Below are 24,877 nucleotides of genomic sequence, written 5' to 3' on the forward strand. Positions count from 1 at the left end.
TGTGGGTGTTTTTTTTTTCTCGTGTAGTGTTTTCAAAGCTTAAGCTAAACAGTTGTTTGTATTTATTAGTAAAACCATATTATTGGTTTCTTGGCCAGTTTCTATTTCAATTTACTCATATTGCCCATCAATCTACTGTTTACGATCTTTTGTTGCTACAAAATTCTTATTGAATTATAAATAAAAGAATATAAAAGCTGACTTTATACTGAAATTATTGCTTTGATCGACGTAAGTCGAAATAAAAAAGGGATTTTAAAATAACATCTCATTTCATTCAAAATGGCCCACAATTTAAATTGTAGGTACATTGAGTTCACGTTCTTCATTTAAATACATAATGACAGATGCAGTTTAGAAAAGTTTTAATCTATGTTTTAAACCATTTTGATAACTGCATTCATTAGCTAGAAAACTCGTTGGTTTAACGGCCAATTATTCATAAAGGCTATTAGAATCCCCATAAACTTTCATTATTTTTAATACTTCGCGTCATAACGTAATGGTGCTAACCCTTACTCTGTATAAGTTGGTGTTGCCAGTCGCAGTTAAATACTAAGAAGGATACATATAACTTTTATGAGCTCACAAATTATATCAAATTGTTTCATCATATCTTTATTAATTTATGGTTTTATTTATTACAGGTACGGTTTGCAGATTTTTTGCATAAATAGAGGTGCATTCTTGATTCACTAATGTGAGTGTCGTCTTTATTAAAAACATATTAATTATTTCATAAAGAATATATAAGTTACAGTCTAGAAAATGTTTTGTGAAGAAAACTTTTCACAATATTAATTAAGTTTTCTCTTTAGGACACTTTCTTACTTAGTTAAGAATTCAGAAAGCTATGAAAGGCATGTTCTCAATTTTTCAAAGTATCACTTAGTTATTTTTAATAGAAAATAAACCCTAATATTCATTTCATAGGCATTTACTTTAAAAATTCTGTAACATAACCATAAATTGAACCTTTCATTGTCTAAAATACCAAAATGGCGGCTTTCAAATGTCACATTTCGCGCCAAAATTTCTCCGCAATTTATAACAATATCATGGCATAGATAAACTCGTACCTGCATGCATGGTTAGTTTTAATTAAAACCCTTTGTCGTGTGCCAACGGTTTAGTCATTAAATTGGGCGCGTTATAAACCGCTTTTTATTAAAGGCGGCCATGATGAGATCATCAAAATTCAATTTTATTGTTTATTCATTGTGTTCGAGGGAATTTTAATTCAATAATTATCACAGTGTAAAAAATATTTACCTATGACATTTTTGTACAGGTAGCGTCTTATGAAGACCAGGTAGCTAGCTAAGATAATATAGTTACTTCAAAGTTATACGTGCTCGAAATGTTAAATGCAAAAGCTACCGAACCTCTGTAACTTATAGACCATTAAATGATTTGGGCCAATTTGCATTCACAGCCGTTTTCCGATAAAAAACCTCACAATGCCGGCCAAAGTTCGTAAATTTCAAATTTACTGTAGATTAAACGCTCCTTCATTAAACTTGGGAAAGTTGCAAACTTCCTTGGTTCCTTCACCCTCAGCTATAATGAAACACAACGTAAAATCATTATTAAATGTAGAATCAAAATTGTTAGACGTAAGAAACCTTATTTATCCAACCTCTCTGGATATTGGTGTATCGTTCCAAAATCTTTTATTCAGCTCGAAACTGCTTTGCAGTCTCTATAAATTCCAATATGTCGAAATACGTAGTATTTACAATATAGACAGGTTCTTTGTGGCCAGTTCAAAGAGTTATAGAGTCATTTCTATTCCATTCCAGTTTCTGTGGGAAAGCAGTCCATACATCTTTCATTTTGTGCCAGTATCGGCTACTTACCACGTCTTAGTTTTAAGAACTTTGTTATGGTCCAATAAGAAGCTTTTGCGAGTTTGCAGACTGAGTTATGCAGAACTAGCCTTTGTTGTATTTTACTCGCAACCTAGCTACATTTTTAGTTTTATGGAAGAAATTGCATCTATTTCTTCTGGTGGGTCGGAGGGCATTTTAGCGAACTACATAGATCCAGGGATCCAACGATAATTTTCAGCATGTAGAGAGAACATTATTTTTTAACACCCATGATTAAAAAGAAACACTTCTTTAACATCCCCAATTAAATTGGCATCTATGTCGTCGTCCTAAATGTACAATATTTATTCAACATCACGTTATGTACCCAACATTTTAAAAAGCCCGTGTTATTGAAATACGTGCTTACGTTTTGACATTCCTGATCCAAAACTCGAGCAATATCTCCTTATTGCTCGGAACTCCTTTGAGTCCTCGTGAAAGGAGAACGTGCCACCGAATACGTAATTGTATGAAAACATCGATCATCGCCATCAGGTTATTGATATTACTATTCAAAAGGAAGCTTTAGAATTTCGTATCCTTTATTTGGATCTCATTGATATATTTTCAATTTGCATTCGTAAAAAAATATGTCAATCTACTTCACTGTTGACAGATCGACCGCCATCTTGTTTTATCGCGACGTGAAATACCGCGAAAATTGAAAAATAACGCTCATAAAAGTTCTGTTGTCGGCTAAGTAACAGTCGTAGAAGGAAAATTATTGTAGTTACTGTAAAAAGGCCGTTTGTTCCAAGCTGAACGGGCGTTTGCCAGTAACACCTATCTCGGTTAATTGTGCCACAAACTAGTCGTTACGGGTAGCTGGCCGCAGCTGCATCTCCCCTTTTATTAAACCAAACTTCCATGTTTCTTGCTTATTTTGCTTTGTAGCCGTTTTATAAAAATGTTTAATGTTGCCAAAGGATTTTGCTGGCTATTGTATTTCTGGGAAGCTTCTAGGTTAAAATTGTGCTTTCAAATTCAAAACGCAACGTTGAAGAAAAATCCGTTTATAGAATTAACCCGTTTCTTTCATTTGAATCTGCTTCTGTTTTTAAAAATCAAACATTTCCTTTGTTTTCGGAAAGACAACATTGGAAACAATCTAATTTGTGTATCAGTACAAATTCCAGGAGTTGGGAACGGCGCCATTTAAAAGTTCGCACATAATTTTTTTCACTCCTCCCTAGGGCTTCTGGTTTTGCTCTCGGACTTCCCAACTAGGCAATTAAACTTTCGTCGGCGATAACTTGATTCGAGCAAAAACACATTAGACAAAATGGAGCAAGATAAGAGACATTAAGGAAAATGCTTGAAATCAACAAATAAATTGCGTGTCAACGGTAGTACTTTGAAATATATACTTCCATTTTCTATCTACATTGGAAACTCATTTAAACCTCTTCAAGTCTACAAATAGACAAGTTCCTTCAAAGTGACCTGAAAATAAGAAACATTTTGCTCTAAAGAAATGGCTAAAAATAAACCTCTTTGAAATCACGGGGATCCAATAATTGCCTTCCTACTCCTGGCGAGACCGTGGAGCTAGAACCTTGTTCCAGTAAATCTGGAGCTTGCTAGCTACAAAGTACATTTATTTTATATGGCTCCGTTTTATTTCTGTTGTTGTCAAAGTTTGTAACTTACAGCACTTTGTAGTTGAAGGATTACGAATTGTATTTACTACTTTGATTAATAGCGCAGTAAATGTCTAGTTTATTGCCTATTTTTACGAGCTATCTGGATTTTAAGACATTTTATGCGAACTTATATATTTTTATGATAAAGTTAGACAAAAACTCATAAATTACAATAAAATCACTAATATAACTATCCTAGTGTAATAATTATACCAAGAAAACCATATTTTCGTTATATACTTGTATACATTCTAAGGTAAATACCTTTAAGTAAAATATTAATAAGCTTTATAGGACCAAACTCGTATCTGCGGCTTCTCAAATCACTTCTCGGATAGGCTGCCAATCGATCACAAGTCAGCAAGCCAGCTACTTTATTATCATAAAAAACCTCCGTGCAAACCTACTTAACCTTTTCAAGTATTCATGGTCGGAGCCTACACGGTCCATTTTCATTAGCGTCTAATAAATATGTACGGAATCGTGAGGAAATACCAGTAAAAGCTTCGAGGTTTCCAAGAAATGAGAAGATGACATTTTCTTTTATTACTTTGCACAGCTTTTATGTAAAGGTGTCAATGGCTGATTGTTTGAGGCCCGTAATAAAGCCCGCATGACGCCTCTGCCCCTTAATGGCTGTCATATGAGCATGTGGTGTGTGTCACAAGTTACGAACGGTCATTATTCTACTTCTAACTCGCTCTTTAGAACTTGAAACAAGTGAGCGTAATTAATTTTGGTAACGTCTTAAATGATGGCGCCCAACGTGGGACCGTAGTTGATTCAATAAAGCATTTACAAAATGCAGGGATCCATTTCAGTTTAGGTCAAAGCAATATACTTTGAAGCGTATTACCATAACAGGGTAAATTTGACGTGGCAATATTACAAACGATCATTATGGAAGCTTATTGGCACCCAACGTGGGCCTGACCCGCCTGTAAGTTACACCGGACAGACTCAATCCATTGTCAAGGGAAATTACCTAGACGTCGTCCGGTCACATCCACTCTGTCATGCGTCACAAACCCTGAGCCTTCGGGACATGAAATCAGATTGACTCGGAAACCTCAGCTGATCGATTAACCTAATGACTTGTCACGGACTTACGTATGCTGTCATTTAGGATTAATATGTTTACCCAAACAAGATTTGTTTCGTGTTCTGTGATTGTTTTTCTTATCGAATTATGTATTTTCGTAATAACACTACTTACGATAACCCTTAGTACATTGAGTACGTTAAAAGCCTCGTTCGACTTTTATAACACCATCTCTATCAGACCAATAATCCGTTCATTTCAACATGTCATAATAAGACCCGCCTTCCATATTCCATTTTCACACAAAACAGCCTTCAATAATTTAAATCCCTTATTCGATAAGGTCCGACGTTCGCTGAAATAAATTTTCCCCCTTATTCAGGCAAGGTGGGTAGTTTTATATAAATTGTCCGTCAACAGGGCCCGAAGGATACCCCCCGTTGTGATTACACATGAAAACCCCGTTTCTATTATTACATACTTCACTTATCAGGGATGTTTGTTGCCAAAAGGTTTCCGGAGAAGGACCGAGTTTAACTAAAAGCGTTTGTGTGTTGTTAGAAGTTTGGACACAGTTTTTATTCGTTGATAGTTTCTCTGACGTTTATTGAGGATGAAAGACCCGATTTGTGTGACCAAGAACATTTATTTTCCTCGCAAATTAATCACTCTTATACCAATAAATTGATTTGCCAATATATTTCTGGCCTTGATAAAAACAATTTGTGGGAAATGGCAACACCGGAGCTCCGGCTGTCGATTTGATTACAGGTGTCGAGTAGCTCGGCGTTGAGGTCGAAATAAATCAAAACAGGAGTCAACAGATATCAATCTAATCCCTCAAACCACCACAATACTGTGCGCCGAATTTCAGAGAATTCCCTCTCAATTTTGATTAATGTATTCCCAGAATATTTGGAATAGGTACTGAATTGGGATCGGTAAACAGATTAATTTTATTTTTCAAATTAAGGATTCAATTATACTCACCAATACAAACAAATTGCGCTGAAAAAAAGGTTAGTATTCTGCAAAAAAGAATAACAAAAGTAATTTCATTACGCCAGCTCTACAACTCCTGCTTAGCAAACGCGGAAACTCGGCCATGTAAAGCTGACTAAATTCTTTAATCCATACAATTAGGGAGTAATACGGGCGGAATAAGTAAACGTTACCTTTACGCTTCTGTGACCTGATCCTCGATAAATTTTCGGTGCAGACAGCTTTGGATTACCGAAAATCCTGACGTGCTACCTTGATTGACCTCTTTCCATTTCAAAATTCGGTTCCACGTTTAACAAAAGCCTTCTAAATCGAAATGGGTTCGTGTAACACCGTTTTAAAACTCAAAGGCGTCAATGGTTGTCATCAACACATTCAGAATGGTTAGAGAGCTTTGAAGTGAAAAAAGACATTTAATTATCAACTTGGATCGTGAACATGCGCCAAATGAAAGTTGGAACTAGATAAAGGATGGGATGGGACCATTTCAGCCGATTGGTTTTCAATGGCGGTACCGAATTGTTTGACTGCAAAATCCGACGACAGATGCGTTCAAACGCTTTCAGAAAGCTAGCGTTAAGGCTGGTTGCCTGTTTAAAATATTCCACTGAACTGGATATCGTATAAAGGAAAATAAGTTGGAATATATGTATGTATTCCGACTGCAGAAGTAATGTTCCATGTAAAGGCTTCGCAATAGCTCCCATATTTCAGTGTCATAGAAAGTTGTTGGAAACATTTGCTATTGCGCGTACAACATTTATTTGTACCAGATGTATTTCGCAATAGTTTATTAGTGTAAATAGATTGGTAGAGTTTTCTTCGAGGTATATTTTTATACATTATGCTCTACTTTTCTTACACTATTTTTTTATAAGTCGAAGCAGGTGCATTTTCAACATACAAAAATCTGTGTTTTTTTTGCAAAGTTTTTACACTATGCGATCACAAAAATTATCTCAATTACCAAAACCGAATATTGTCATGCCTTTACACAAATTATTGAAATATTAGAACTGCATAAAGTTTTACTAAATATACGTAAGTACTGACAATATATCTCATCCCTGATTAAAACAATAACATCCACGAGAACGTATGGCGTACTTTATGGAAGTCCACTGGTCTTGTATAAAATGGCCATCACGAAGAATTTATTATCTTTATGTTTATGAAAGCCATCGTATTTTCATCTCATTTAGTTTTATGGTTGTTATTATTGTGCTATGGTAATACAGCTACATTATAGGGAGAGTTGAATATATATTTTTTATATGTTTCAATAAAAAAGACGTAATTTTTCATATTTAGCATTTTATTTAGGTGTCCTTTTTGCATGCACGTGTTAGATCAACTCTCTACTTTAACTTTATACTTTTATCTAACCAAGTACCGTCACCTACCAGCTTTTTAACCAATTACGGAAAAAGGAAACAATTACACAGTAAGATTCAAATCCAATACAGATTCTATTAACACTTACAACATTCACGCAAGCCACAATAGCCGAAAATTCAGCAATTACAATGTTCCTTTCATTACATTAAGAGCTTTCCCATGTATATCGACGGAACTAAAGAAATTAATTACCAGAGCGATATACCATGGGCTCGCACTTCAGTACACTGAAGGCCGATAAATTAGGGCCAGTAAATAACACGATTACTATGGATAAACATGCTATGGGAGCGCCTTGTTTGGGATTGCTGGTGACGTCAGTTTAGGGAACCTTAGATTTTATAGTTATGTGCTGACTGTTGTTCTAAGTTTAGATTAGTGTGTTAGTGGATGGAAATAACCACCAAAATTTGTTAATTGATGTTAGATTTACTTGCAAGCTTGACGAGTGACTCGTGTAAAATAAATAACACCTTTGTCCAGGTATCGACGCGATCGTGTTCCCTTATACCTAAATAATTATCATGCTGGCTTTCGCCGATGGCGTTCATGTTGCTAACGATGGCTTCTATAGTCCTACGGTAAAACTGTTGTCCTGAAAAGAGAAATACGAAATAGTATAAATATAAAAAAATAACCTTCCAAAACTATTGAAAAAAAATGCACAGTTGAGAAGCCACACTATCCCTGGGTAGACTATGTAGTCTATATTTTATCCCATTTTCGGAAGAAGTTTCCTCGGGCCACGAGTGAAATCAAGAAAAACAACTAGCTTTTCTAACACATACTTATGAAACAAACTAGATAGATATAGATACAGTCAAAACCTCATTCTTCTTGAAACAAGTACCAACATTCAACGGATCATTAAGCGTACATTTTTCCTGTATCAGACTTTCCACCCTTGAAAACGTCAGACCCCCAGGGACAGATTACATAAGACTGATGCACGTACCCTTGACAAATACCTTTATTTGACGTCAGACTATTATTCATCTGAAGCATTGTACATCTGTAACGAGTCTGCGTCAGAACTTTCAGATTTATTCAGTTTGTTAGTGAAGTTCTGAAAGTGTTTTTGTTATTCATTATGAAATGAAAATGAACTATGTATTCTGAAGTAAGAAAGAACACTTTGAGACCGTCAGAGGCCGTTAGGCCGATTTGAGAAACATCTGACAACAGGCCTTGCTAGGTAAGAAGTTTTTCACTGTTTTCTTTCGCTTTCCAGTCTGATATGATAACGATGTATTTTTCACCATGTAGATATGTTATGGACCAAGTGATAAATTGAGCAGTATACATAATGCCCGGTCATTATGAAAAATGCCCAATATGAGAGCGCAATTTGATAATAATTATTCAAATAATCAAATTGACCGGGCACTATACATATTGCCCGTGACCTTTTGGGCAAAGTAATACAAGCACAGTAATAACATATTTATATTCATTTTTTTATTGTTATTGCCATTTAATTTAAAATAAACTAAATATTAAACCACTTAAATAATCAGCCTCATGATTTGGATTAATTATGAAGGACTTCTGCCTTAAAAATCCACTAGTTTTTGCAGTTAAAAGTTAAGGAAAGTCATATTTAAAGGGTGCTTATTAAACAGGCTCCTTTTTAATATAATTATTCGCCCCGAATAATGTATGTTGCCTTCTAAATTACTAAGTCAGCCACAATTAACGAGCATCTAAATAATACTATCTCAGCCACTCGTTATCTTCTAAGTAAACCGCTCTAAATACAACTCCGCATGATGGTTATTTTTTAGCATCTAAATTTGTAGCATGCGTTCTAACAGTAAACTTCTAAAATACTATTAAATGACATCATAAAATTTATTTATTTAGCTTCTAATTTTTTAACTCAGTACGTTTAAAATGTAAGCAAGCAACATGCAGCAAGCATGGCTTCTGTCACGGCTCCGGTGCTGCGGGGCTCCGGCGGTCCCATGCGAGCTTATCGTCGCAGATGGTTTTCACGCTCACCGCCGCAGCTTCGGCTTGCTGGCCGGCTCAGCCGGCCAGCCTCAGCCGCGTCGGCGAGCGTTAAAACTACCTGCGCCTCAGCTCGCAGGCCGCCTCGCCCCTCCACACTTACGCGGTTTTGAATTGCACTCTAGGGGTAGGACAGACAAGACTACGTGGAGTCGGTTTTGCAGCGATACGTTTTCGTCACATCATCCTCCGAGCCTTTTTCCCAAACTATGTTGGGGTCGGCTTCCAGTCTAACCGGATGTAGCTGAGTACCAGTGCTTTACAAAGAGCGACTGCCCTATCTGACCTCCTCAACCCAGTTACCCGGGCAACTGTTACGTGGGATACGTTTTCGTCACTAACTTCAATTTTTTGCTTTATTATCAAATTGCCCAACTGTCATGTAGCAATATAATAATGCCCGTGCAATGTGATAAATAATGAAGTTAAGATAGTTATTAATCACTTGGCCCGATAAAGCTAGACATTATTCATAATGCTCGGGCATTATTAATAATGCCCGAATTAATCACATGGTCCATAACAGATATACTAATTTTGTAGATTCAACCCACAGTCGATAAAAAAATATCCTTCGAATTTTAAACATTTTCTTTGAACCTTTTTCTCAACAAGACTGTTTTTTCTTATCAAGACTGGCAAGAGATTCGTTTATCCACAACACCGCAAATCCCGACTTAATCTCTTCAGAAAATGGAATTTTGCTTCCCAATCGGAGTTTAGAATACAAAACGATCAATTTTCCTTTCGATTTTAAAACGTAGGTGTTGAAACTGTTCAAAGTTATATCGTTAAAGCTATTTGGACCGCGGAATCCAGGTAAAATAGGATGGATGCTTTATTTCACGTAAGCGGATGAGCTATAGCTGTGTATGTAAGTGTACATGCAGGTTGACTTTGTATGTGTAAGTAAGCTCGAGAGCCCTCAGTAGTGACCGTGTCTCTGAGTCATACATAGACAATGTTCATGTATATTGACACACACAGGTATGAGTCGCCCGCCTTTGTGACATAACACAGTTATTCGTTTGTGTTCCAATAATCTTAATACATTTCGGGGAATTGTTCTCGTTATTCCGCAATTTCGTTTAATATTTTTATGGTATCTATTAGGAGTGGAGCTACTATCATAATTAAGCTATTTCTGTACAATGATGGCGGGCGTTAACCTGAAAATACGATGGTTAGAATAATAACAATGATTTATGAGTCTACCGCTTTGCAGACACTATAGGACTTCGTGTGAAACCTTTTATTTTTATTTTATACAATAAGTAGTTCAACGACCATTTTGAATAATGGTTATTTTGATATCTTAAAAATTGACAAGGTATTCAGTATTTGTATTAAGTTAACTGTAAAAGAAGAAGTAAGTATATTAGTAGAGAAAAAAAATTGAGGAGTAAATCGATTTTGAAGCCACATTTATCAGATTGCTGATCTGTTTTATAACAATTTTTATAAGCTCACATAATACAAGGAAGTTGGCGATCAACTTATTTTACAGTATAGTAAATATACAGGATAACGATGAATCTGGTAAACATAAAAGCTTCATAAAATATATGCAACCTCTGTTTTACTAACATTCCACGTTTTACGGTAACCAGTATGCAACCTTATTGACACTATTTTATTAGCATTCTCATTTCAAATGATTAACAAAACAAAATGTTTCCAGCCTGAATCAAATATAAGTTGAACATAAAACCTCTATGGTTCATATTACTAAGGAAAGTACTCAACGAAGAAACGAATTAGGATCAACATAAAGATATTGAGAGCCTAAATAATAGGATATATGTACATAAAAATAAATGAAACAATACAAGAATTGGATATGATTTACGTCAAGAGGATAGGGTTAGCAATAAAATCCAATATTTAATATACAATTCGCCTATTCTATTTTATTTGTTTCGTATTAAACAATCTGAAAATGGGATTTTCTTTATTGTAAATGCCTGCCTGTATGTAATAGCCTAATACATAAATTACAAGGGATGTATTCACCTGAAAGAGTATGTACATACCTATTTATTTGGTAGGCTATTCAGAAATTCTTGCTTTATTTTGCCAGATAAAATTACGAGTAGGTGAAATTACATCAAGAATTACTTATATTGGCAGGTACTTATGTAGTTAGCAAAATAATTGCCCTATTATTGTATTGAGTATTATTATATTACTATTATTGTATTACTTGTGTTTTGCAAGATAGCTTAATAAATATACTTCAATACCAGAATAAATGTTCAATGTTTTTTTTTCAACACAATACACGTTCAATATTTTCCTTAAAGTAATTAAAAATGGAATAAACTTTTACCAGTAAAGAAAATACCAAAAGCAAAGTTGAAACGCCCTGATTCCTTCGCGCCAAAAATATTCGAGCATAAAAATTATAATGGAAAAAATTGGGGCCAACATGGCAACACCACCTTGATAAGTATTTCCCGCGTAAAGTGTTAAATCTACCATAAACAACATAAATTAATTACCGTAGCAGAAACGTGTGAGTTGGGGATTTAAAAACTTTTGTTTTACGAACATTTTTACGCTAAGTTTTGCCTACTTATTCGACTTACCTTGTTGAATATTCATAACGGCATCATGCGTGTTATACCGAAGTGTTAGGTACACAGAGAACTTATTTATAGAACTTTTTAATTTCCTAATATAACGTTTTTACGGTTCCGTACCCAAAGGGTAAAACGGGACCCTATTGTTTTCGCTCCTCTGTCCGTCCGTCCGTCCGTCTGTCACCAGGTTGTATCTCATGAACCGTGATAGTTAGAGAGCTGAAATTTTCACAGATGATATATTTTTGTTGCCGCTATAACAACAAATACTGAAAACTAGAATAAGATAAATATTTTGGGGGGCTCCCAAACAACAAACGTGGTTTCCTTGTCAGTTAAGTAATGGTACGGAACCCTTCGTGCGCGAGTACGACTCGCACTTGGCCGGTTTATTTAACCGAGAACGCACTTTTAAACTCGTTAATGTCATGAAGATTTGGCCCTCGAGAAGCCTCTGTAGGAAGTTAAGAAACTGTAATAAGTCTATTTGAAACAAAAGTCTTTAACTTTGACTTTTATAGGTCCAGTTATAATGGTGCCTATGACTACTTTTAAGAACTTCAGATGCATATATAGTTTAGTCTCCAAGAGAGTGTAACTGCCCGAAAAGATTACATAGTTATAAATATCCATTGACCCGTAAATGTCTAGATTGAATCAAAGATACTGTATTTGCTCATGTCCTCCGAGTATGATTGCTATTATTCTTAGTTTGCAGAGATCTTACGGTTCGTTACATATCTTTCGAGTTGCCTTTGATCTTTGGGTCAAACAGAACTTCCATTAAGATTATATAGGCTGGCATAGGTAGAGTCCATCCATACTTACTTTACATGTACTTACATATCAGGATTCAACCTTCTGACTGCTTATTCCGAGTTTTGTAAGTTAATATTCTCGATGTATAAATTAACATACAACTTAGTTATGTAAGCATCATCCTCCGAGCCTTTTTCCCAAACTATGTTGGGGTCGGCTTCCAGTCTAACCGGATTCAGCTGAGTACCAGTGCTTTACAAGAAGCGACTGCCTATCTGACCTCCTCAACCCAGTTACCTGGGCAACCCAATACCCCTAGGTTAGACTGGTGTCAGACTTACTGGCTTCTGACTACCCGTAACGACTGCCAAGGATGTTCAATGACAGCCGGGACCTACAGTTTAACGTGCCATCCGAAACACAGTCATTGGTGTCTAAGATATACTTAGAAAGTACATACAAACTTAGAAAAGTTGCATTGGTACTTGCCTGACCTGGAATTGACGCCCTCATACTCGAGAGGTTGGTTCTTTGCCCACTAGGCCACCACGACTTCCACGACTTAGTTATGTAAGCATTTACTTTTAAAACCATTTATTTAATGAAGCTGTCATCAGCTTTTGGTCGTATATGAGCATATACGACTCTTTAATTCAGCCGAGTTATGATTTAGATCGCACACAAGATTGCAAAACTCACACTAGGCAGTCTATTATGCTTGTACGAATTGAACGGTTACTTCAATATTGCACATGAAGAAACATTCAAACCTCATTTTAACGTTGCCAAGTCATTAAACATAAATTATATCTCTTCCATCAAGCATTTACCTACCTCTAGAAACTCATGAGACGTTAAAAATCTACAAATTAGAATGACACAATCCGGAAAATGATTCCCGCGTCGATCTTCAATGGATAATATTTGCCTTTTTTTCTTTCCTTTTTCCGTTCAATGTAACCCCGGAGGGACTTCATAAAAACCTCTCGCTTCACCAGACCTCATGATATGACCCCCTTTTATAAATCTTTGATCGACCTTCTTGTGGCCATTTTTTTGTAAAATGTCTGACTTTTATTGAATAGTTATTGAGTGATGGAGGACTGTGTTTTTAGACGACTTCCCCAAAAGGGGAGGGTGTTAATTACAGTAGTATTTTTATACGATTATATAGTCGTTGTTTTTGACGTCATGTAGAAATTAGGCAGTCCATAACACGGTTCTAAATATGTGTACCAAAATGTATGATGAAACTTAAAACATTCCCGCTTTATTTTATCCAAGTACAAGTGTACCTAAAAAGTTAAAAACATTATCAAACAAACGACACCTCAGCAAAAGACAAACGGTCTAGATACAAACGCAAAAAATAAACCTCAACACGCGAACCGTTATATTTCTCTTCTAAATTCGTCATCTATTTCCACCACCCCTAATAAAGATAAAATCTTAAAGATAAGGGTAAAAGAAAAAAGGTACGGTCCGAAAGATATACGGATTGTTAGCCGTAAACAATCGGGGCGGGTGGCCATTTAATGTTTCAGATTTGTGTAAAGGAAACATTTGTGAGGATAAAAAAACCCGCACAGTGAAAACTTTTAGTCGGCCGATGGTTTGAGTTCATAACTCAGTATGAAGATGAATGGTAGCACGTATATTACATGAATCAGTCATTAAGCTGTCTCAGACCCACTGTGAAACTTTGACGGGAAATAAGATTGATTTTAAAAAGTCGACTGTAATAAGATTTATTTAAAAAAAAATGGTACCCATCGGGTCAACTATAGGCCGACTGCTTAGTCTGTAGTGTGCTCTTAATGTTTCAGATTTGTGTAAAAGAAACATTTGTGAGGTTAAAATTGTGGCGAAAGAGTTTCTTTTGTATTTCAGCAGAATAAAATTAAGTAAAAAATTAGCATTGCGATAATTTTTCCATGTATTGTAATAACGAGTCGCGTATTAAATATTCTTTAGGAAGCAAATTCAAATTTAAAATTTGATTCAAATTTTTTGCCACCTTCAAAATTAAATAATGTTGGTTTTATTCAAATGTATTCGCTCGTTTTACGTAGAATTAAGCTCAGATTTAGGCGGTTGAAAACATGTTAAATTAAATATTATTAGTATGATATGTTTGTAGAATTAGCCTTTCTGTATCATTATTTATTTAGCAAGAATTTCTACGAGAACAAATTACAAGTTTCTAATAAACAGAGATTGATCTACAGCAAAAATACGAAGTAATTAAGTTTGTTTGAGTTACATTGCCTTATCGTCGTAGACAAATCAAATCTTTGCATTTAATTTATATGCTCAAAGACTTTCCAAAGTTTCACACATCAAGAAACTCAACCTTCTAGAAGTCTGATGTTTTGAAGTAAATCACAGTGAATTCTGATGTATGCCAACTATTCAAGTTTCTCACAATCAACTTGAAAGTCTCGCTTCAGTGTAGTTTTATCTTCACAACTTTGAGTTCATAACGAACCTCTTTGGAGCCTGTTATTCGCGTATGATGTTTGAACGAAACTTCGAAAATTTCTTCGGGTGTATAATTTCTGCACATATTATATGCTCACTCCTTATGTACTATTAAAAATATACGACGATAGGCTGTTAGGTACTTAATAGTTATTCACGTCACTCGTCATTTATTGCTTAAATAAAAATTATTTAAGCAATAAATGACGTGGCTTCCAAGTAGACTGATTAGAATGCGACAATCGTTTGGGAAATCAAAAATATCCTTCTTTTCTATTATTTATATTATGAAGTATGACTTTGGAATTATTTCAGCAATTCAATTACCTGTTTCCAAAAACTATAAGGATTCATCAAGCAGTTAAATTATAATAACATTACCTAAAGCTAAAATATTTAGTGCTTACATAGTCATTATTCTCACTAGTTAAACGTGCTTTTCTTTAGTACAGGCAAACAAACAAACCATTATTGAAATTTACAAATAAAATAAATATCTTAACGGAAATACAAAGAAACATACAATTTTCTGAGTCAACACGGAATTATCGCGTTTCTACGATGTGTAACAACAGTATTGACTGTAGGTCAATATAAGAATTATTTAAATGGTTTATTTCATAGAGTAAAGGAAAAAAAATGTTTGTTTTAAGTCAAGGACAGACCTTTTACATATACTTCAATGCTTCTATTGTAAATAAACTTTAATTTGGTTTTCGGTACCCCTAAGGATCCCGAAAAGGCTACATATTAGGTATGCGGGTACGGAAAGTCGTACACATACAAAGTATGTGGTTTTATAGTCTTTGTTTGTTGTAACAGCTAATTTTCAAAGTCAAAGTTAAATGTTTTTATTCTTTAAATTAAATAAATCCTCTCAATCAACATAGCAGTAACAGTAAAACCCCAAAAAGTTATTTATTTGCCATTTTCTAACCCCCTTTACAACAATTACAGCAACCTTCGAAATTTCGAATCTCCATCCACTCTCTTTACATCATTTTAATTGAAAACCACAGAAAAGGATAAACCAGTTCCCCAAAAATTAAATTAACGTAACAATGTAATATTCCGAGCCGTTGACGCGAAAGGAATTTCATTAGCAGACTGGAAACCCGAAAGTGTTAAAAAAAGTTTGAAAAAAAAAATATTGAGGAGGAAGGATTAAAATTCGCCAATATTTGGAGCACACTGCAAACTTTTAGTCGGCTGATAGTTTGTTTGGGCTCATAAATCAGTGTAAAGATGAATGTACTAATTACAAATATTTATATTTAAGATTTCATATTTAGCCGGTATCAGACGGACTGAAAACATTGATTGGAATCAAGATTTTCTTTAAATTTGCCAACCTTGACCTCGTTGGCACAATGCTCAGGGCGCGTTCACACGATTCGCGCACGCCCGCGCACGCCACCCGCGTCCAACTCTCATTGAAATTTGTTAAATAAGAATTTAAGTCTTATAATGCATCAATAGATCTCAAATTGCATTTAACGAGGTCTACATGCGCACGCCATGCGCACGCCATGCGCACGCCCCGCGCCCGCCTCGTGCCTACCCTGCACTCGCCCTGCCCGCGCTCTGCACCCTCCCCGCGTACGCGTTGTGACACCTGGAAGCCACTATGCCTAGTGAACGAAGTAGTCCAGTCACTAGTTGTTTATGTAGGCGCGAGGCGTGTGCGAGGCGGATGCAGCGCGTGTGCGGGTTTAAGGCGGGCAGAACGTCATCTGAATACGCCCTCACCATACCGGATTGCTGAATCTGAGGTCGCGGGTTCGATTCCCGGTTCAGTCGGCGTTTGTGCGCTGGGCATGCTTGTTGTCCATAGTCTGGGTATTGTAATATATATGTAGCTATTCGTAGTTTATCAGTTGTGTTAGCACCCATAACACAAGTTAATTAATAACTTACTATGGGGCTAACCGACCGTGTGTGAAAAGGTGTCCCGACAACTATCAGCCGACTGTTTAGTCTTCAGTGTACACTTAGGTAGGTATGTTATGCATAGTTTCCATGAGAATCATTCCGAGCTGCTTCGGAGTTCGGGATAGAGTTTTGTGAGCCATGTGGTTTCATGTGCCCGGTATGAATAAGCCTTGTTATATCCTGTCACAGGGGTGGCGAACCTTTATGGGCGATCGTTCTATCTTTGCCAATAGTGATGAAGAGTAAAAGTTTGTCTGTTTGCAAAACGAACCAATGTAAAAAAACAACTGGACCGATGTAAAAAATTACACAAAATATGAAATGTGATATGGATTGGTATATTGAATTTGTTAAGTAGTTTTAGATGAGTTTACCAAAGTGAAGTCATTTATGTTCATGTAGGTACCTAACTCAACTGAAAATGGTGTGCCCAAATAAATTTTCCCCTTATTTTAACCTTATGTTCACCATCCCTATCGTATCCTATAATATTATGGCTGTGTGTGTCTGATAGCCCAATAGAGGGATGTAACCGGAAATTTGATGTTTTTGGTAAACAATGTAAGCTGTTTCAAGTGTATGGGAAACTGTAATGGTTTGGTAACTATTTGTTTTGTTAACTGTATTGTTACGGGCTAAGCTTCTTCGGGTGTTATTATGAGTGATAAAGTTACGAAAATAGCTTATAATCCCTGAACAAAGTAAACATATTTATGTTGATCACAAAAATATTTATATTTTGATCGACACTAGTTTTTTTGCATGTTGCAACAAACACAATTTAGTTAGTACTGAGGACTAAAACTGAGAGTTACAACTTACAAGAGGCATACATAGTTATACAAATGCCACTCTGGGGCACAATTTACGTAGTATTTAACACATACCAGCATATATAAATTCTCCCATAAGCACAAAGCCAAAATATCTCCACTATTCTAATTTCTGAAATAAAATTAACATTTCTTACATATTCCACGGAAGATATTCAAATAGCACAGTACATTTTGTTTACATTTGTTAAAATGCAATACCTAGTTTTCTGCATATCTCCTTACCTTTTTAGCGGAATATATTTAGATATGTAGAAGTAATTTATTTAACAATTCTGACTACCCACGCACCGCCCACCGTTGCGGTCCCTAATATTTGAAGTCTTTGCCAAATATAGAACTGGCTCTTGTGTCTATGTGGGCGGTACGATCAGGTGTTAAGATATATAGGCAATTGTGTTCAATATGTCAGGTGGAAAGAGCATTCACACTAACGTTATAATTAGACTAAGATTAAAGATATAAATAGGCCGTCTAATTTTATAGAGAACCTAACTTCTGTAAAGCGTTAGATAACTAATTCAGTTCTTATATTTTTCTAAGTATGTAACACTTCCTTAGCTTAGCCATTTCCCAACTATGTTGGTGTTTGCTGCTGGGAATAAGCATTCTATATGGAGCTACTACCTATCCGATTTATACAACCCAGTTTCCCGGGCAACGCAATACCCCTTCGTATTAACACTTTCATTTACCCTATCGTAAAATCTTAATTAATGAAATTCTGCTTTTGAATTTATATTCTCACCACATCAAAAACAATACCGTCTAAAACAGCCAAAAAGCCATTAAAACACACATAACATAACAATCGAGAGATCGCGAGGCAATTAATCGATTACTGTCCAGTACATTTGGTCGATTTTTCAGCAACACCCGTCATGTAATGAATCGTTAAAGCGAGTGCGAATGGCAGGATCACGGAGGAAGGAAAAATGAACGGACATGCTAGGCAGGTAGGTCATGCGCTGTCTTGTAGGTCATGTAACGTATTGTAGGCGTGACCAAAACATTAGTTACGAGTAACTAGCGTGGCATTCGAACTCATTAAGACATCTGTCAAAGATTGATCTTGATTGATAGGTGATTATTTATTATGTACGGGTTTATTTATTTGGATTTTTAACAAAAAATACACATTACAAACAAGTTTTAGGAACAAATCTTAACTTTTCTTGTGTTTCCTTAATTATAGGAAATCACAGAGAGGGCGTATAAGGGCTGAGCTCGTCCCCCGAACACCCGTGTTTTGGCGACGCTACTTCCTTAGAAGATTTTTCGTTATGACATCTCCGCTATTCATTTTGTTCTCCATGTGCTCTATCCACGGTATAGAACATTAATCAGAGAGGAAGTACGAAGGTGTGATAGGGGTCCTACATATAGGTACAATTCGATACTTTTCCTACATAAATTCTTTGGACGTGAATTATAGTTGTTTGTTAGGTGAATTCGGATTTCTATTGTTTATTTTTTGTTGGTGTTTAGTTTTCTTGGAGGTTTTGTTTTTCGGTACCTAGTGCAAAGCTACTTGTTTTCAACGTTAACGTTAGTTTCGAAGTAATAATATTTTTTCACGACAGCTACAACTTTCAGAAGATCATTGACACATCTCTAGTTGTAAGTAAATATTTTCGTAGTAAATGTGAAAATGTCAAATTAAATGTGAAAGCTATTCTCACTTTTTTACTTTTACACTCAATAATCAAAATTACATAAGTTAAACAATAAAATCGACCTTCCCGATCCTATTGTAAACTCCCACAAAGAGCGATTGACTCACTTTTATTACCATTTAGTGTAATAACGTCTTATTGAATATAATTCAGTCTACCCGGATAAACCGGGGTACGCCCACCTTTTTATATTCATGTTGGAATTATACGGACCCGGTCGGAGCTAGGATTGTGGAGGTTATCAAGCCTGTGTTTACATTCCGTTTTCTTACATTATCTGCATCAGGTCTGTGGAATTATGGAAGTTTTTTTTAGTCTATGATAGTACTGGAGGTAAAGAAACATCATTATTGATAATAGTGCTTTCATACTAGGGAATTTGTCGACCATTCGTATAGGCGGTTTTTTGTCGCTCGGATTGTCCCGCATAAATATAATGTTGGTTAATGTATTTTGGAAATAGTATATTTTTAAGAATGGAGTGCAATATTTCTTTTCATTTAGCATTTTCTTTAAAAAAATCACCTTTCGAACTTCCTTTTACCCTGAATTTCATATAATATGAAACCATAACAAAACTAACCAAGCAACTATTGTATCAAAGTATAAGAAAGTACTGGTACTATACGTTCCTTTAGACGCAGCTATAAAAGAGAACAATGGCCGAATGGCGGCTCTTTGCCTGAAACACACTGAAGCCGTTTCGTTACACTTATTTACGAGGCCTAGCCGAGTCAAGTTGTTACTCCACAAAGCCTTGTATTTTGGGCTTTGGTATATTTTTAGAATAAAATACCTTAAAATAGAAGTCAAAGTCAAATTATTTATTTCATTTAGGCCTTTATAATCATCGAATTATTATAGCTAACTTTCAACTATTAATATTGTACATATGTATACAAGCTGTTGATTTGCATCCGTGCCATATTCAAGGACGTCATCATGCTAATGATTCTCGACCCAAATCAACAAAAAAATTGGTACGATTTATTTTTTAATTTTTTTTTTTCGGAATTCCGTCAATGTCATCTAGCCGTATTTAAACTTGGCTCGTGTGTTACTGGCCTTAAAACCGTGCTGCGCCCTCACACAAACGCAAACACAAAGCATACGCAACGATTATTCATAAATTTCATTCATAAAATTGGATTACTTCTGAAATACTACGACATCACATTGACAAAAATAGCAGTGCATATTAGCTATTTCCCGTCTATTGTAATTTCAATCGATTATTTACGTATTTTATGTCCTCCTCCTTTCTCCTCCGTGCCTCCTCCTGAAGTATGGCACAAATGCAAATCAACACCTTGTATAAGTATGATAACTGCCAATGTCCCACAACTTATAACAAATTATCCTCTCATATGAAATTATGAAAAGTGATAAGTCGTAGAGTTGATATGCAATTCAGTTGGTAGAATTTCAATTCGCAGTAAACACAACCATTTTAAATATCCAGTAATAACTAAAAAAATATATACGAAAACTCCCGTAATACGTTATCCTCCATAAAATTAGATGTTCCCGATAGACGTTGACTTTTAACCGCGCAGGCTCCGGTGATAATTTAATTAATCCCTTGAATAAATCTAATAGAAGCCGGTCTCGATAAAGTAAGCGTTATCGGAGAGCGTGTCCTGTTCCTAATCATGTATTTTATAGAAAAATATGAGGGTTGAACGAGGTTATTAAATTAGGGAAATTGTGAACTTCTATTAATATGTTAAGTGAAAAATCATTTACTAAAATGACCAACTTAAATCTATAAGGATATTTTTTTAATATAATAATGTATTGGCTTTTCCTAAAGAGCACTAAAGCTGCGCATGATAGAATTAACTTTCTAACCACGTGATCGTCGTAGCTTGGCGTAGCATTTGTTCGTAGCTCATTGCGCTATGGCGTAGCACACTGCGCTACGATTAGGGTTCGAAAATCGGTGCGCATTTTGGTCCACATTTATGTAATTGATATATGTAGTAAAGCTTCTAATTACTAGGTACTATCAAATTACAGTCTCAACCCAATACAAATTTTGCGTGTTATTGTAAAATAATTCTTAAGTCGTAGCCAGAACAGGCTTCAGATTGCTTGGAAATCAAGATGGTATCTGATTGAGCAGCTTAGCCTTCTTTTGTTTTTATTTTTCTTTATAGTTTATTGGATCAACTGGCTGCCCTGTCTGCTAAGACAGGACTCAGAGATCGATAATTGAGCTCACTAGATAAGATAATGTTTTTTTGTGTTGCACGTTGATTGTTTTGTACTAAGATATACATACACAATAATGTAGTTTTGTGGTGTAAGTACAGCTCTTCTTGAGTAAAAAAGCGTTTATTTATCCCAGCACTAGAAATACCCACAAAAAAAATTGTTCCATTTAACCTAAAAATCGGTTCCCATCTATCACAAGCATTAGCCACACTAAACCAACATGGCGGCACTCATAAATCTTCCTAAATAAACCTCTTTGTCGATTTAGCGACCTCTATCAACTTTATATTAAATAAGTATCAATAATACTTCATGCAGCCTTTCATACCCTTTTTAGGGTTCCGTACCCAAAGGGTAAAACGGGACGGGTCTTCGCTCCTCTGTCCGTCCGTCTGTCACCAGGCTGTATCTCATGAACCGTGATAGTTATAGAGTTGAAATTTTCACAGATGATGTATTTCTGTTGCCGCTATTACAACAAATACTTTCAGTATTTGTTGTTTGTACTAGAATAAAATAAATATTTTGAAGGGCTCCAATACATTTTTTTGCTCATTTTTGCAATGGTACGGAACCCTTCGTGCGCGCGTCCGACTCGCACATGGCCGGTTTTTTGTGATGTCACAAACCATGCCTCATGACTTATCACCTGTCTTTCCCAGGTTTATCCCCTGGGGTTATTTATGTGAGCGTTGGGCCGCAAATTGCTGATATTTGATTTAGCATACTCATATTTTTGGGGTCGTGAGAGATATTAGTATGGAAATATTTTTGACTCATTTTAGCTTGACATGTGTGCATTATGTCTCCAAGTTTCTTGGCGATTCTTCTCCGTCAGGACTTCTTGAAAATGTGCAGAGTGATGTCTTGAATGAGCTATTATATATGCCGGTTCCTCTCCATCAGAATCACTCCTTCGAACTGTGCAGCTAGCATGTCGTTTCGAAAAAACTTTTATATGCCTATATATTTTAAATAAAAATAAAATTTTTGTTTGATTGAAGAATAAAGGAAAAATTATGTAAATTGGCAGAACCTTATGAGATAAATTTCAGATACTTTAAACCTTTTTTTCTGTCGGACTGGAGCTCAAACAGTGTGATATGTTGGAATTTACAATGATATTAACACAAACCACTTAATTTATCCTGAAAAAGTCATTAAATAAAACTACAGCCATTCCAAAAATATTTTTGACCACAAACCGCGAGAACAATGCGAAATATTTAAGCGTATTTTCATAATTTAACTTTTATCTCCATAAAATACACTCGAAAGGGTAATCCTGTTTCACATGAGTGAGCAAAGAAGATTAAAATACGTTATATTTGCGTTTTAACCGCACCACGAGTTTACTGACCACAGACACTTGACTGGTTAACATGAACCGTTTATTTATTTTAATTATTTTTGACGGGAATAAACTGCATATTTGCACTTTCAAAATGATTTCAGTTATAACTGTGAAAGTTTGTTGGTTTAGGTGTTCGGATAAGTATTTAAAAAAAATATACAGCACAATATATTGGTATCTATACTCTTTATCTGGGTGCGATAAAATCGCAGACGAAGGCTAGTTGTTTATAAACCTACTTCAAAATGAATTCCCGTAACCATAAATAAGGCATTTATCTATAGGCAGTAGTTGCCTGCTAAAAAAGGCTTAAATAAACTGAAAAAATAAACAAAGGTAGTTTCAACCTATTTTTTACCTTCACAGCAACATTCCCTAAATGATAAATACACACTTATCCTAAAATATAACCCTTTTTCCACGGAATGACGCTAAACCCTTTCCCGTGAGAATTTCAGGCCCTTTAGGGACTCAGTAATATTTTCCCTTCGCCCTCAGATTTTCCGACGAGTATCAATTGTTTGTTTTCGCTTTTTTTTGTTTTGTTTTTTGCTTTTCAAACACGTTTTTTGGGACACGAACATATCACAATGGTTTGGCGCACAAAGGCGGCTAGATATTTTTTTTGTGTCATTTTGGTTTCTAGTTTATTTTGTACAAGTTGTTTGTATCACTGTTCACTGAATACAGTTGCGACTTAATATAGATAGGTAGACTGATGAATGCACTGAAAGTCCCTCTTGATTATAATATTCAGGAAAATGTTTAATAAAATTAATCGCTAATATGATTGCTCAACACCTCGCTGTCTCTGCAATCTACATATTTTATATCAAGCCAACAACTCCCGCTTTTTTACAGTATGAAATCATCAACACTTCACATCAACAGAATATCAATGTCTGCTTATCTCGATGCAGCAAATGACGTCATTATGTGAAAACGCACGTAAGGACCGCCATTTTTTTTCCATCAGAAATAATGGCACTGGTTGGAATACCTACCGTAATTATTGTTTTGTTCCTATTACTACATAGGTTTTTGATTATTGCGTTATTTTGAATGATACAGTTCTTCAATCGTGACCTTCTCATAGTTTAAGCACGTAAAGAGGTGCTATCAATACCTTTCATACAAATATGAATATATTCTTAATTTTATGCTCTTTTATTACTCATCTTAAAACTGTAATTTTTAATGTATCCCACTCATTTAAAAAATGCGTTAATATGCAACCAGGATATAAAATACCTGGGATTTTGCCTGACAGGTGAGTTTCGTAAAACGGAATCCGCTTTTTGAACAGGCAAGTGCTCTCAGCATAAGAGCTCGTTTGGGGAAGGACTCAACTTTGTAGTGTACCTATTTAATCCACAGTAGCGTAACTTTTTAATCTACATAGCGTACAAGTAGACGTTTGTATGTTGCGATTTAATGTCAATATATCTTACTTTGACTAATCATATCAATCTACTGTCATACACTGCTGAACGTAGGCCTCCTCCAATGAGCGCCAAGCATCCCGGTCATGGTTAGGTCGCATCCATTCACTGCCCACCAATGCCCACCGCATCCATCAAATCGTCGTGCCAATGTGCAGTTGTCCGTCCTACACTAAGTTTACCTTCTTTGATAAAGATAAGTTTAACAAAAAAAACTACAAAAAATGTTGTCACCATTGTAAAGAATCGTATTAATACTTTTTATTCTCCTTGTTTCAGATAATATGAGTGTAATGGAGCATCCCCGTCATACCAGTGTGCAGTGAAGATAATGGGACACTTCCACAGGGCACCTTCCTTGCAAATCACTCTCTCACAGGTTAGTTTACCTTGTCACTCGAGTATTTTATGAAAAAGATGAAAGCTACATAAAATTTGCATTGATAACGTACTGGTGATGGATGATACGTGTTTACAAAATTATGAAGAAGCACGGCATTTTTGTGACGTAATTAATGTTCAGGAGTGAATAGGTTGCAGAAGTGGATAACGATTTCTATCTATTTTACATGCTTACATAATATGTTTTTGGACAGGTACAATTCCATTAACAAATGTATTACTTAAAGCAC

The 24,877-nt window shown here is 35.6% G+C and overlaps 1 protein-coding gene across 1 annotated transcript in view; it reads left to right on the forward strand.

Annotated features, from left to right (window-relative positions):
- Positions 1–24,877, forward strand: part of LOC124638651 (beta-1,4-N-acetylgalactosaminyltransferase bre-4) — a 202,332-nt gene that overhangs the window by 167,626 nt on the left and 9,829 nt on the right. The window contains exon 2 of the mRNA XM_047175645.1: positions 24,525–24,624. The gene's annotated coding sequence lies outside the window, so the exon portion shown is untranslated. The remainder of the gene's footprint in view (positions 1–24,524; positions 24,625–24,877) is intronic.

This window comes from Helicoverpa zea, chromosome 18, assembly GCF_022581195.2.
Source record: "Helicoverpa zea isolate HzStark_Cry1AcR chromosome 18, ilHelZeax1.1, whole genome shotgun sequence".
Classification (NCBI taxonomy): Eukaryota; Metazoa; Arthropoda; class Insecta; order Lepidoptera; family Noctuidae; genus Helicoverpa; species Helicoverpa zea.